A 12,972-nucleotide genomic window follows, 5' to 3' on the forward strand; every position below is an offset into this window, starting at 1 on the left:
CACTGTGGACGGTCAGCATTACTTGTTATTCCATGACCCTGGCAAATCATTTAATTTCTAAAAACATCTAGGATCTTCAGTTGCTGGATCTCTGTCGCCTTATCTGTAAATGAAACCCATGTGCCAGGCTTATTCTGAAGATTAGATGAGCATGTATGGAATAAGCGTGAGCAGTGGGGCTTTGTGCCTTCCTCCGAAACTCAGGAACACAGGCCCACGTCACTGTCAGGTAGAAACCTATGGGGTACAAGGAAGAACTTCATAATAATGAGAGAAATTCAAAGACAAAGGAGTAGTTAGGTACCAAAGCACAGGCAGGGGGTTGTAATGCCTACTCAATCAAACTGACCTTTCATAAACCTTCTCCTCTCTATAAGGAAAAGTTAGTTATGTTAGTTCAAACAGGAGAAAATACTGTGCTTAATTATCTTTCTCTTTCTATTTGGTATTTCATGATTCAAAGGACTTAGACTGAACTGCTAAATAAGCAGCCACGTGGCTCCGTCTGCACCAGGCACCACAAGCACCCATCCACAGACCCCGATCTCATCTCTGGGCTCCCTGCTGCGCTTGCCCGTCGGCCCATGGCTGCAAGTCTGTGCCGGAGGGCTGTGCCACGAGCATGCAGAGGGGGCCCACAGGGCATGCAGACTTCCAGAAATGAATGCCAACACCCTCCTTCTGCCTTCAGTCAGGGGATGACCAGAGCTGACACTTGAATGATTCAGCTTCTTACACCCTCCGGTGGGATCCACCAAGGCAGGTTCCTCACATGGCCTCCCAGAGCACCAGCAAAGCAGGGCTCCAGCTGCCCACAGTGGTGACTTGCTTGGTAACCCACTACTGGAGCTTCTGCTGTTTCTCTCACCTTCGAAATAAACTATGGACACAGACGCCCATGTCTCTCTGAGGAGAAGTCAATCTAAGAAAATACCTCATACCATAAGGACCTGAAGATACATGAAGTGAAGTGAAGTGAAGTGAAGTGAAGTCACTCAGTCGTGTCCGACTCTTTGCGACCCCATGGACTGTAGCCTACCAGGCTCCTCTGTCCATGGGATTTTCCAGGCAATAGTACTAGAGTGGATTGCCATTTCCTTCTCCAGGTGATCTTCCCGACCCAGGGATCAAACCAGGGTCTCCTGCATTGCGTTAAGAGACTTCCAGGGAAGTCTCTTAAATCTTCTAGAAACAAATAAACTTTAGAGTCTCAGGTTTTTCACAGAATTAGCAATACACAATCTAGAGATATTTACAGAATATTAAGATAAAATTCCGGTAGTGTTTGTGATGACCAGAGTCCACTAGACTTATAAGAGTAATTCAGAAGAATGCAATCATGAGTTTTTTCACTCTGCATGGTGAGTGAGTTCATTCTAACTCAAAAAGATAAAATCTCTTTGATATAATGAAAAGCAATTCTAAAACACATTTGTTTTTTAACATGGAGAAGTTCTGTTCCAGAAATAATTATTGAAGGCCTACTAGCTTCCAGACATGAAGACGACCTAGCCCCTGTCCTCAGAGAAGTTAGTGCCTAGAAAAATGAGAGACAGACATGTCAGTCAATAATTACACTAGGGTCAAAAAGTGTGATAATTAAACTGTGAACAAAGATACTGGAGGAAGGTCTGTCTGAATGGAAAAGAGCTGAATAAAGTTTCACAAGCAGCTATAGTTCAAGGTTTTCAAAGATGTCTGGGATTCCAGGGGTGGGACAGAGAGAACACACCAGGTAGAGAGGACAGCCTGGGAGAAAGCAAAAAGGAGCAAAAGCAGGTCTGTGTGTTCATCAAGTCTGGGCGCCGGGTCAACAGAAGTAAAATGGAATACTCACATGCAAGAGAGTAACTTTTGTCTTCAAACTGTAAAATCGTCACAGGAATCACTTGACAAAAATATCTGACAAGTTTTCTACTTCCAAAAAGCCTCTAACATGCCAGGCCCTCATATATTATCCCTGAAGCATAAATAAGAGAAAAATTGTCTGACTCAAAATATAGTTACTGCCTATATACAATGAGATTCCAACTATATGACATATAACTATGGATACAGTTGAAAGATCAGTGGTCTTGAGAGTGGCAGGGGCAGAGGGCTGAAGAGGTGGAGCACAGGGAATTTTCGGGGTGGTTAAAATACTCCATGGGATACTATAATGAGGGATACACGTCGTTAAACATTGGGCCAAACCCACAGAATGCACAAGTCCAAGACTTCAAGTGATTAAGATCTGTCGTTGCAGTTTCATCATCGTAATAAATGTACTGCTCTGGTGGGGGGTATTGATAATGAGGGGCGCTGCATCTGGGGAGAAGAGAAGCATGGGGTATACGCTATCCCTCTACCTAAAACTACTCTGAAATAAATTCACATATACATAAATAATTATAAGCATTCATGATCGATACCCCAGGCCTTGTTAAAAGCCATCAGATCTATAGCGATGGGAAAAAAACTAATACTTTCAGAAATAAGACTTATTCTGTTATTTATCTTCTACATGTTTGGTTAAGTTAAACTTATTCTCAGAGTTTCAACAGATATTGATCGGTACTATCTCTTTTCACGGAGGTAAATCTTCTTTTCAGTTCTTTACAGGAGATGACAACAGGGACTAAAGACTTTACAAAGTGTGTCCCAGTGTTTGGTAATATAGGAATTTTCCAGACATTTAAGAGAAACACAGCAGCGCCACAGTCTTATGACTTGTTTCTTCTCCTGGGCTGTCAGGAGGAAAACTTAGTATTCCTTACATTTTGAGGTTAGATTTACAGCTTTCATTCTGAATGTAGCACCTTCAAAAGGGGACACACAAACAGAAAGCTTTGGTTTTATCAGATAAAGAGTGCTGTTTCATTATAAGACTATAGACATTATTTCGTAAAACATAAGAAAAATACTCGAGATGAAATCCACATACATTTATGACAGGTGACATTCTAACACAATAAATAATACCAAAAAAGAAACTCGCACAATGATGAAGGATCTAATTTGATAAAGCAATCTATGAGCAAGGTTCTATCAACTTCACCATGAAAGAAAGAAAATGTAAATCAAAGCAATCTGGACCCTAATGATTCCATTCTAAAGGAGATCAGCCCTGGGTGTTCTTTGGAAGGAATGATGCTAAAGCTGAAACTCCAGTACTTTGGCCACCTCATGCGAAGAGTTGACTCATTGGAAAACACTCTGATGCTGGGAGGGATTGGGGGCAGGAGGTAAAGGGGATGACAGAGGATGAGATGGCTGCGTGGCATCACCGACTCAATGGACCTGAGTTTGAATGAACTCCGGGAGATGGTAATGGACAGGGAGGCCTGGTGTGCTGTGATTCATGCGGTCGCAAAGGGTCGGACACGACTGAGCAACTGAACTGAATGATGTCGATATCCTAGGCCCTGTTTAAAAACGTTTCCAAAGTGTTTTGCAAAGTTATTTGCAAAGTCATTCTTTGCAAATCCTTAACTCCATGGAAAGCAGAGGAGTATTACCTCTGGCAGCTGATGAGCACTCCCTGATGGCCTCACAGCAGCATTACCTGTGGCAGCTGATCCCTGATGGCCTCACAGCAGCTGCCACCCTGTGAAACAGGACAGTAGCTGCAAACCTGTCTGTTGAGCTGTTCATCTGCTTGTTGTTTAGGAGCCACGGGGAAGGAACTCAAAAAGAGAGCTTGTTTTAAGTCATCCTCAGCCACACAAATAGGGTGATCTTTCGGGACACTCCTGATCTAGGCTCCTGCTTTCCTCTGCAGGACTCCTTTTACTGAACTCCATCTTTGCCCCTGTTGGCACACCCTCTTTGGCTCACTTTACCTCTCCCAAGCCTTGACAGCAAAGCAAACATCCACTTTTTTTGTCTTATCCCATCCCAATAGGGATATTATTAAAAAAAAAAAAAAAAAGTCTTGAAAGTAAGGAACTACATAACTCCAGTGATTTCCACCAGGAATTGACTAATGGTACATTAAGAGATCTTGGCTCCAGCACCCTCACTTATTTATTAGCTGTTTGGCCTTTGGCAAGTGACTTAATCTTTCTAAATCCTACTTTCTTCAACTAGAAAATGAAGAGGCCAAATTAGATGACCTCAAAGCGCCTTTCAAACGCTCTGGATTTGCTTCTGTGAAATACACAAGTAGAGAGGCACTGAACTTTAAAGAATATGGCCTGGAAAATAAGAGCAAACAGGACCCCAAGAGAAGTCCCATGTTGTTAAGATTCAAATCTTGTATCTCCTCAGGAACTCAACCCACTCAAATATCAATCTCCAAAACAATTATTAACTGATGATTAAAACAGTCATGAAGTAGTTCCATAGGACGTTAAAGTTAAAAAGATACAAATTTCATTTTCAAGTAAGTTTCAGAGACTGTTTAGTACAACATCTTAGACTTTTATAATGCTAAGACTGCACTGTGAATTTTCAGGAAAGTTGTTAGAACATAGCATTTCTCCAAAATTGTTTGCCATAGGACCCTTTTTCACACAGCAAACCCTGAAGATCCAAGTGTTCCCAGAAATACACTCAGAGATGGCTTTTGTGAACCAATTAAATGTTCGCTCTGCAATGACTGAGTGAACTTGAAGTGGCACCCAGAGGACCTACAGGAGCCTGGGCAGCTGGTCAAGAGCCTCGTCTCTACTGCAGCTTCTGCTGCCAAATGGCTGTTTGCTCTGGACTGGTTCACCAGCCTCCTCAGGTCTGCTGGGCCCTACCTGATCTCTGGGCAGCAGCTGCTGGCCTGCCCACTTCACCCCAGCCCGGAGCAGCTCAGCTCACAGCCCTCCCAGGTCTCTGTTCTGTGTCTACACTACAGTAATACTGGCTGCACAAGCTGGCCCCCGTGACCATCTGGAAAACCTATGACCTTCATTCCACTGTCATCTTAATTTCTGCATGCTGCTGCTGCTGCCGCCAAGTTACTTCAGTCGTGTCCGACTCTGTGCGACCCCACAGACGGTGGCCCACCAGGCTCCCCCGTCCCTGGGATTCTCCAGGCAAGAACACTGGAGTGGGTTGCCATTTCCTTCTCCAATGCATGAAAGTGAAAAGTGAAAGTGAAGTCTCTCAGTCGTGTCCGACTCTTAGCGACTTCATGGACTGCAGCCTACCAGGCTCCTCCGTCCATGGGATTTTACAGGCAAGAGTACTGGAGTGGGTTGCCATTGCCTTCTCCAATTTCTGCATGATCACACAACAAATACGGGCAATGGTCTAGAGTTCTTGCAGAGTAAGAAGAATGCTAAAAAATCCCCAATTTTCTTCCATGGAGACATAACTAAAGAAAATGAACTACAAGATCTCTTTATGAACAATTTTCTTTTTCTATGAAACATCCCCATTAGCAAATTACAATTAAGCAAATACTGGCAGAGAAACAACATAGGTTTCTTTGAAATTAAAAAAAAAAAAAACTTTTCTGATAAGTATTATTGACTGAAAAAGTGTTAACATGTTTGTCACATTCAAAAAGCCACAAATGAATTTCTCTGAAAAACCCAAAGTCCTTTTAAAAAATCCACAAAATTGGGGCTCTGCCAAAGCGTGAATGTTACAAAACCATACGCCACATGCCCTTCTTCATGCTTCTATGAATTACTAAAGCAAGGATTAAGCTTCTGGTGATTTAGTATCAGAAAGATCAGATATGGATTCAAAGGCTGGCTCTAGCTGGGTATATTTGGGCAAGTTATTTAATTTTTATTTAACCTCAAACTCCTAACCCCTTAAATGAGAACAAGAATTACCTAGTTCACAGGATAATGGGGAGTTTTAAATAAAATAAAACCGAATTTACCTAACATGACAGGGACCTATGTTAGTTAGGATTAGGTTTGGCTGAGAGAGACAGGAAGCCCAACGTACCAGCAGTTTAAACAAGAGAAGTTTCTTTCTTTCTCAGGAAGAAGCCCAGGGAGGCGGGTGTAGCGCTCCACTGTCATGTCTTTTCATCACCTATGGCTCAGCTTCATGGTCCAGGATGGCGGCACCTACATCCTAGACAGCGGATCGGGAGTGACAAATAATGACCCGGCATGAGGGGCACATACTGTCCCTCAAGGGAGGTTCTGGGAAGGATCACACGGTAACACGCTTCCCATTAACCAGAATTCAGTCTCACGGCCACAGAGCTGCCACAGTTCCATCCAGCCTGTTCCTGTGGGGACAGCCAACACCAGTTACTTAAGTCGGCATCCATTCTGAATGTCTGGATTCTGAGGCCATACTGATTGCTAACCATTTTGAAAATTTCCTTGCCTTTGTGAAGCTGTGCCTTAAAACTCCACAACAAACAAGATTTCCTTTGTAACATATGCAGTTTAGGACATAATTTTCCCCTCACTGGTTATTTCCCCCTTAGTTTCCTTTTCTGAAAAAGAAACTAGCTTTAATAGAAAAAGGTCAGCATTACTGAATTACAGGGTTCTCTTTTCAAAAACTAACACTCCATTTTCGATGCCATGGTCTCCTGAAGGCTGAAATACAGAGACTCTGATGGTGGAAGAAAGCACCTTGCCCCATTGCCCCGCTCCCAGGCTGCTGGGCCCTGTCACCTCTTGGTCACTGGTAGGAGCTGTAAGTGAAGGATGGGGAGCAGCAGCCATGTAGACTGCCCAGTCTCTACTTGGTGCGCACGTGACACGTGTGGGCAGCACGTGCTGAATAAACTGGAGCCTGTCACCCTTCCAATTAAACCCAGCGAACACCAGTGTCCATCTTCCTCAAAAACTGGAGCTGGAGTGCAGGGACCCAGCCTAGGTTTTTCTGGGTTAATAATTTCCTAGAGTTTAAATCCTAAGCTGTATTCCACAATTGTCAAGAAAGCTTGCATTAAAAAAAAAAAAATTCAATATTAGGAATATTTTGCCTTTTAAAATAAATTAAATATAATTTTTAAAAATTGTTAAATAGCTTTAATTGCTGCAAAATAAGCAGTCTGTACCAACCCTGGGTCCTGGCATGCTGTGAAAGCTCTGGCCAGCCCTCTGCTATTACTCAACTGTTTAAATCTTTGTATCTTATGCGACCCTTATCTCCTTGAACAACCTTTCCTACATTCTGCACATTTTAAGGGTGGCTTTTATTTTTTCCTTAATTGCTGTATTGGTTTTTTTCGAACAAGCACATAGGGACATGATGAGAAGAGCATCAGTGAAATGCCATTCTGCTCTCTGCTTCCCTACACTGCTTCCCTTCCCAGAGAGAACTGTTCTTACTGTTTGCTGTGAAGCTGTCCAGGCTACGTAGTTTCTAACATAAAAGTCAACATGAACACATTCTGTTTTGCACCCAAAAAATGCATTTCCAGTATTCTATTCTTTTCTCACTCTAAAGAGCTTCAACATATTTTCGTCTGCACTCACTGTAACTAATTTACTTTCTAAATTGAACAGTAACATTCCTTGTACATAGAGGTGCTATTTAACAGTGTGTGTGCATCACCAATTATCACAAAGTAGTATTCTAACCTTGAAAAGCTCTTGGTACCAATATTCTTCCCCACAATTAACTTCCTATGGGACACTGCTGCTGCTGCTGCTAAGTCACTTCAGTCGTGTCCAACTACTCAACAAATACTTGAAGGAACGTGTGTCTTCAGAGGGAAGAATTACAATCTTGAGTGGGAAGGGCAAGCTCTCCACACAGCCCCATAAATTCTGGTGCATCCTCCTGGGCAGGGTCCCCCATTAATCACCTGTGTAAACATCACTACATTTAATGAGAAAGCTATTTGAAGGAAGCTTCCAGTGCGACACTGTCCACATGGACCATCGGCAAAATGGTGACATTCTGTAGCCATGCTGCCCAACACTCATACACGCCAGCCACATGTGGCTAATGGTTACTTGAAATGTGCCCAGTACAACTGAGGAACTGAATTTGTAGTTTAACTTAATTTAAATAACCACATGTGCCTAGTGGCTACCCTTTTGGACAGATCTGTTCTACTGAATAGTGGATAAACAGAAAAAGATTACAATCCCTGTTATAAAAGAGGGACACTTGAGAAACGTGTGTATAAGTATGTATGGCAAGCATGGTGGATTAAGCTCAAACTACATCTCCTGATTCTTCTTTCTTGACATATCCAAGGCTGAGTGGACTATTTTTAAAAATAATTTCTCTAGCTAAAGTTGGAGCAAGCCTTAAAGATATGCTGCAACTACCTTTAAAATCTGAAACTGAAATAGTTTTACTGTACTGAAACTCTATGTTTGATGATGCACTCTGTTTTATAATTTTCCTGGCATGATATTACATGTGCATCACACTAAATTAACAGTTTCTCTGTTGGGTGGAAAAAACAAGTTGCAGAAGCATATGTATAATACTATGCCAGCCACACACATAAATGTATGCATATATATACACATGTTTGTGTGTGTGAATAGAACTTATCTAAAATGGTTCTGCTGAAAAGCACATTCTGTGGTGATGAAAATGCTCTCTGCCTACTCTGTCCAACAGGGTTATTCGGCTACTGAGCGCTTGGAGGATGGCCAGTACGTGATGGAGGAACGGGACCTTTACTTATATTTAATTTTAATTAATTAAAATAGCCACAAGTGGCAAATGGCCAGCCTGTTGGATGGTATGATCTAGAAGAATAAACCTCAAACTGCTAAAAGGCAATTTCAGAGTGTTGTGTTGGTCACTCAGTCATGTCTGACTCTTTGTGACCCTATGGTAAGACCCTTCAAGAGGTCTTATCATTAAAGGGAAGATACATTTTTACTTAAACTTTACAAACCACTGTAGTGTTTGGGTTTAATTATCTAGTTTCATACAACTGGCACCTATAGCTAGCTCATCAAATGAATAAATATGAAGGGGCAGGGTCTTACTAGCTCAGGCCTCCACAACAAATTCCACAGACTGGGTGGCTTAAACCATAGAAAACAACTTCTTAGGTACTGGAGGTTGTAAGTCCAAGATGAGGGTGCCAGATGATTGGGTTCTGATGAGAGCTCTCTTCCTGGCTTGGAGACAGCCCCCCTTTTCACTGTGTCCTCTCACGGGGGTGCAGATGGGGAAATAAAGCTCTGAGCTTCCTCTTCTTACAAGGACACTGATCCCTCATGGGGACACCATTCTCGTGTCTTCTAAACTGATTATCTCCCAAAGGCCCCACCTCTAAATGCGGTAACACTGGGGGTTACGGTTTCAATGAACAAACTCGCAGGTGGGGACACAAACATACTGTCCGTAACAGGAGGACAAAAGAAAGAATTAAAATTCCTTCTACTCTGTGTATTTTTCTCTACTGCCTTCACATAGCTCACTGAGTGCCCTAGAAATCTTATCATCAGGCTTCCAACATCTGGTTGTTGGAACATCTGGGACAATGGCATTTTCTAATGACAGGAGTGTGGCCAAGCCTTGAGACCTTATGACCTTACGCATTCTAGTCTGAAAGAACACATTAACGATTCAATGTGCGTGTGTGCTCAGTCGCTCAATTGTGTCCAACTCTTTGGGGCCCCGTGGACTCTATTCTGCCAGGCTTCTCTGTCCATGGAATTTTCCAAGCAAGAAACACTGGAGTGGGTTGCCATTTCGAACTCCAGGCGATCTTCTCAACCCAGGGATCGAACAAACATCTCCGGAGTCTCCTGCATTGGCAGGTGAATTCTTCACCACTGAGCCACCTGGGAAGGCCCAGTGTTCTCACACCTCTACGTAATTTCTTGATGCCCTCAGCAACCAAATGGTGGTGCCAGATGCACACCAGGCAAAGCTGGAAAGGTCACTTCACATGCTACCTTTTACTGTGCCTGTTTGTAGTCCTGTGGGAATGAGCAGAGCTGCCTTAAAGTGGGTTTAACCTCTGGGTCACCTCAACACACTTGTTCTTCCAAGATCATCTGCTGGGAAGCCAAAGGCACCTTTTTGCAGGAAGGAGGACAGAGTCAAGCTGAGCTTCCTACAGGCCCAGCAGCTTCTCTTCTCTGGGTTTTTGAGCAAACTTCTGCAGCTTCCCAAGGTCTCCAGGTATGGGGGCAGCTGGTATTCTTAAACAATGCCTGTAAAACAGTGGCATCCCTAACTTAGGCTCCTTGGTCAGAAGCAGCCTGTGCATTCAACCATTATCAAAGCTGCTTTGTTGTGCCCCATAAAAAGATGAAGATGTGAAAATGCTGGCCCGGGCTAGGACAAGGGGGAAATAAGGCATGACTACTTGATGGTTACAGAGATTTCTTTAGAGGTGATGAAAATGTTTGGAACTTGGCAGAGGTGGTGGTTGTACAATATTAATGTACTAAATGCCCCTGTTGACTTTGAAATGGCTAACTTTATCTTATTTCACCTGGAAAAAATCCACAAAAACCCAAAATCTATTTTAAAAAACATAGGAAGTGGGCACCACCCCATCACACAGACCTACCCTGAGGGCTCTGGGAGGGCACACTGGTCCTGCACACCTCGCTGTGGGATGATGGGCACTGGCAGACCCGTCCTTCCCATTCTTCTCAACCAAGACTTTCGAGCTCCCTTCCCCTTAGCCATTTTCAGTTACACTGCAGAATCTACCTTAAACTCTGGGAGGGCCCATGAGGCAATCCACCCCACCCAAGAATCTAAATGGATCCTCTCCAATACCCTGTATTCTAATTCAGGCACTGATCTGTTTGTTGCTCTCAAGTTAGTCTCTGTTAGTAGTTTTTCATCTTATTCTGCTAGTTCCTACCCGTATTCCCTAAGGACCTCCCACTCAGTATTCTGCCAATCTACCACTGAGGGCAAACACCGCCTTACTGCTCTGTAACGCTGAGAAACTTCTTCAGGAAACTGTGAATGCACCCTTGACTGCTCTGGCTTCAACCGAACACAGTGGTTGACTCTATCTGAACAATCAGTGCAATCATGAGGATTGTGGTCAATTAAAATGTCAAATCAGTTGTTTGAGTAAACTGACAAATGGTTGGACTAAACTGTTTTTTCCTTGGTACTACAACAATACACAGTAACTCTTGGTGAAAACAGTTAAGAGGGAAAGACAGGGAAGTAAAGAAAAATGATTTTCTTTAGCCTCCTCCCTGTCTTTTGTCAGGCTTCCCTCATAGCTCAGTTGGTAAAGAATCCACCTGCAACGTGGGAAACCTGGGTTGGGAAGATCCCCTGGGGAAGGGAAAGGCTACCCACTCCAGTATCCTGGCCTGGAAAATTCCACGGACTGTCTAGTCCACGGGGTCGAAAAGAGTCGGACACGACCGAGCGACTTTCACTTGTCTTTTGTCACGTCTACAGCAGTTGTCCTGATCATGCTCTAGAACCATGTTTCCAAAAGATACTTGACTATGAAATCCTTTTTCATACCAACATTTTTCCCTACCCCAACTGAGACAAGAGTGGGGAGAGCACAAACTTTAAAAGAATGACATAGGCCGATGACATGATATAAACTGGCTAGAACCAACTAGGTCCAAAATGGTGGATGAGTCTACTTCCGACAGACCTTGAGTCTCAGCATACACTCACTGTAACACATCAGCAAGCTAAATGATGTACTCACAGGCACCGTGGCAGTTCCAAGGCCAACTATAAAGATCAAAAAGTGGGCGGTGGGCCAAATCCTAGAAATCCCTACCCTTTCCCCAAAATAGCTGGACTACTCCTCCCACTCATTAGCCTATGACATCACCCATCCCTATAACAACTGACGACCCCATACCCTCAGGCCTCTTGCGTTCAAAGGTGGCCCACGCTCTGCCTGTGGAGTATGTTTCTCCCTGAATAAATCTTCTTTCACTTTACTATGGCTCACTCTTGAATTCTTTCCTGTGCAAAGCCAAGAACTCACCCTCAGCAGCTGTCCCAGGGGTCTGGAGGTGACCTGAGATGTGACCATCCTCTCATGCCCCATCTCTCTCTCCTGCAACACAACCCTCACTTTCTCCATCTCAGTGAACGGCACCTTCCTTTACCTAGTTGTTCCGTCTAAAAACCTCAGAGTTATCTTTGGCTCTTCTTTTGTTCATACCTCCCAAATGATTTATCAGGAAAATGCACCAGCTCTATTTTCAGTGTCCCTAATCCAGGTATCTCTTCCCCAATCCAGACTGAGCTACCAACCCGCCTCAGGCACACCACCTCTCACCTAAACCACACCAGGTTCTGCTTTTGACCCCCAATCCCAGGGCATCCAAAGTGACCTTTTAAAATAACAAGTCCTAACACATCTTTCCCTTATTCAGAAAGGCACCTCATGCCTTACACAGACTGGACCTCAGTCTCTCTCCAACTTCACTTCCAAATGCTCTTTCCTCTGTTGCCTGTTCTGAGGACAAAGCTGTTCCTTTGACAAGCCAAGCAGTCTCATCCCAGAGCCTCCAAACTGTCAGTTCCCTGTGCCTGGAGTGCTCTTCCTCCACTGAGTGCTGGGGACCGAATGTTTGCATCCCCCAGAATTCACAGGTTGAAGCTGAACCCCACTGTGATGGTATTTGGAGGTGGTGGCCCTGGGAGTTGACTAGGTCATGAGGGTGGAGCCCCCATGATAGGGATTAGTGTACTTGTAAGAAGAGACTCAAGAGAAATAATCTTTCTCTCCACCCTGTGAGGATACAGGAAGAAGGCAACTGTCTGAAATCAGGAAGAGTCCTCGACAAGCACCTGCCCATGCTGGCCCCTGATCTCAAGACTTCCAGACTCCAGAAGTGTGTGAGAAATAAAAGTCGTTAAACTGGACATCTATGTTACATTTGTTACAGCAGCCCCAGCTAACAAAGACACACAGTCCTTGGTTAACCGTCACCTCTGCCGCGCAGCCTGGGACGAGGGAACGTAGCAGCACGCCCCGCCCTCCCACTTCTCCCACCTCTTTCCTCAGCCTTACTCTCACTGCAGCCTTCATCACCACGTGGACCGCAGCACACGTTCACGGTTTCCTGGGTGCCTCCCACACCAGAACAGAAGCTCCAGTGGACAGAAGTTTCGTTTCGTGCTCTAACGTGGCCCCAG

Source organism: Bubalus kerabau, chromosome 8 (assembly GCF_029407905.1).
Source record: "Bubalus kerabau isolate K-KA32 ecotype Philippines breed swamp buffalo chromosome 8, PCC_UOA_SB_1v2, whole genome shotgun sequence".
In the NCBI taxonomy this organism is placed as follows: domain Eukaryota; kingdom Metazoa; phylum Chordata; class Mammalia; order Artiodactyla; family Bovidae; genus Bubalus; species Bubalus kerabau.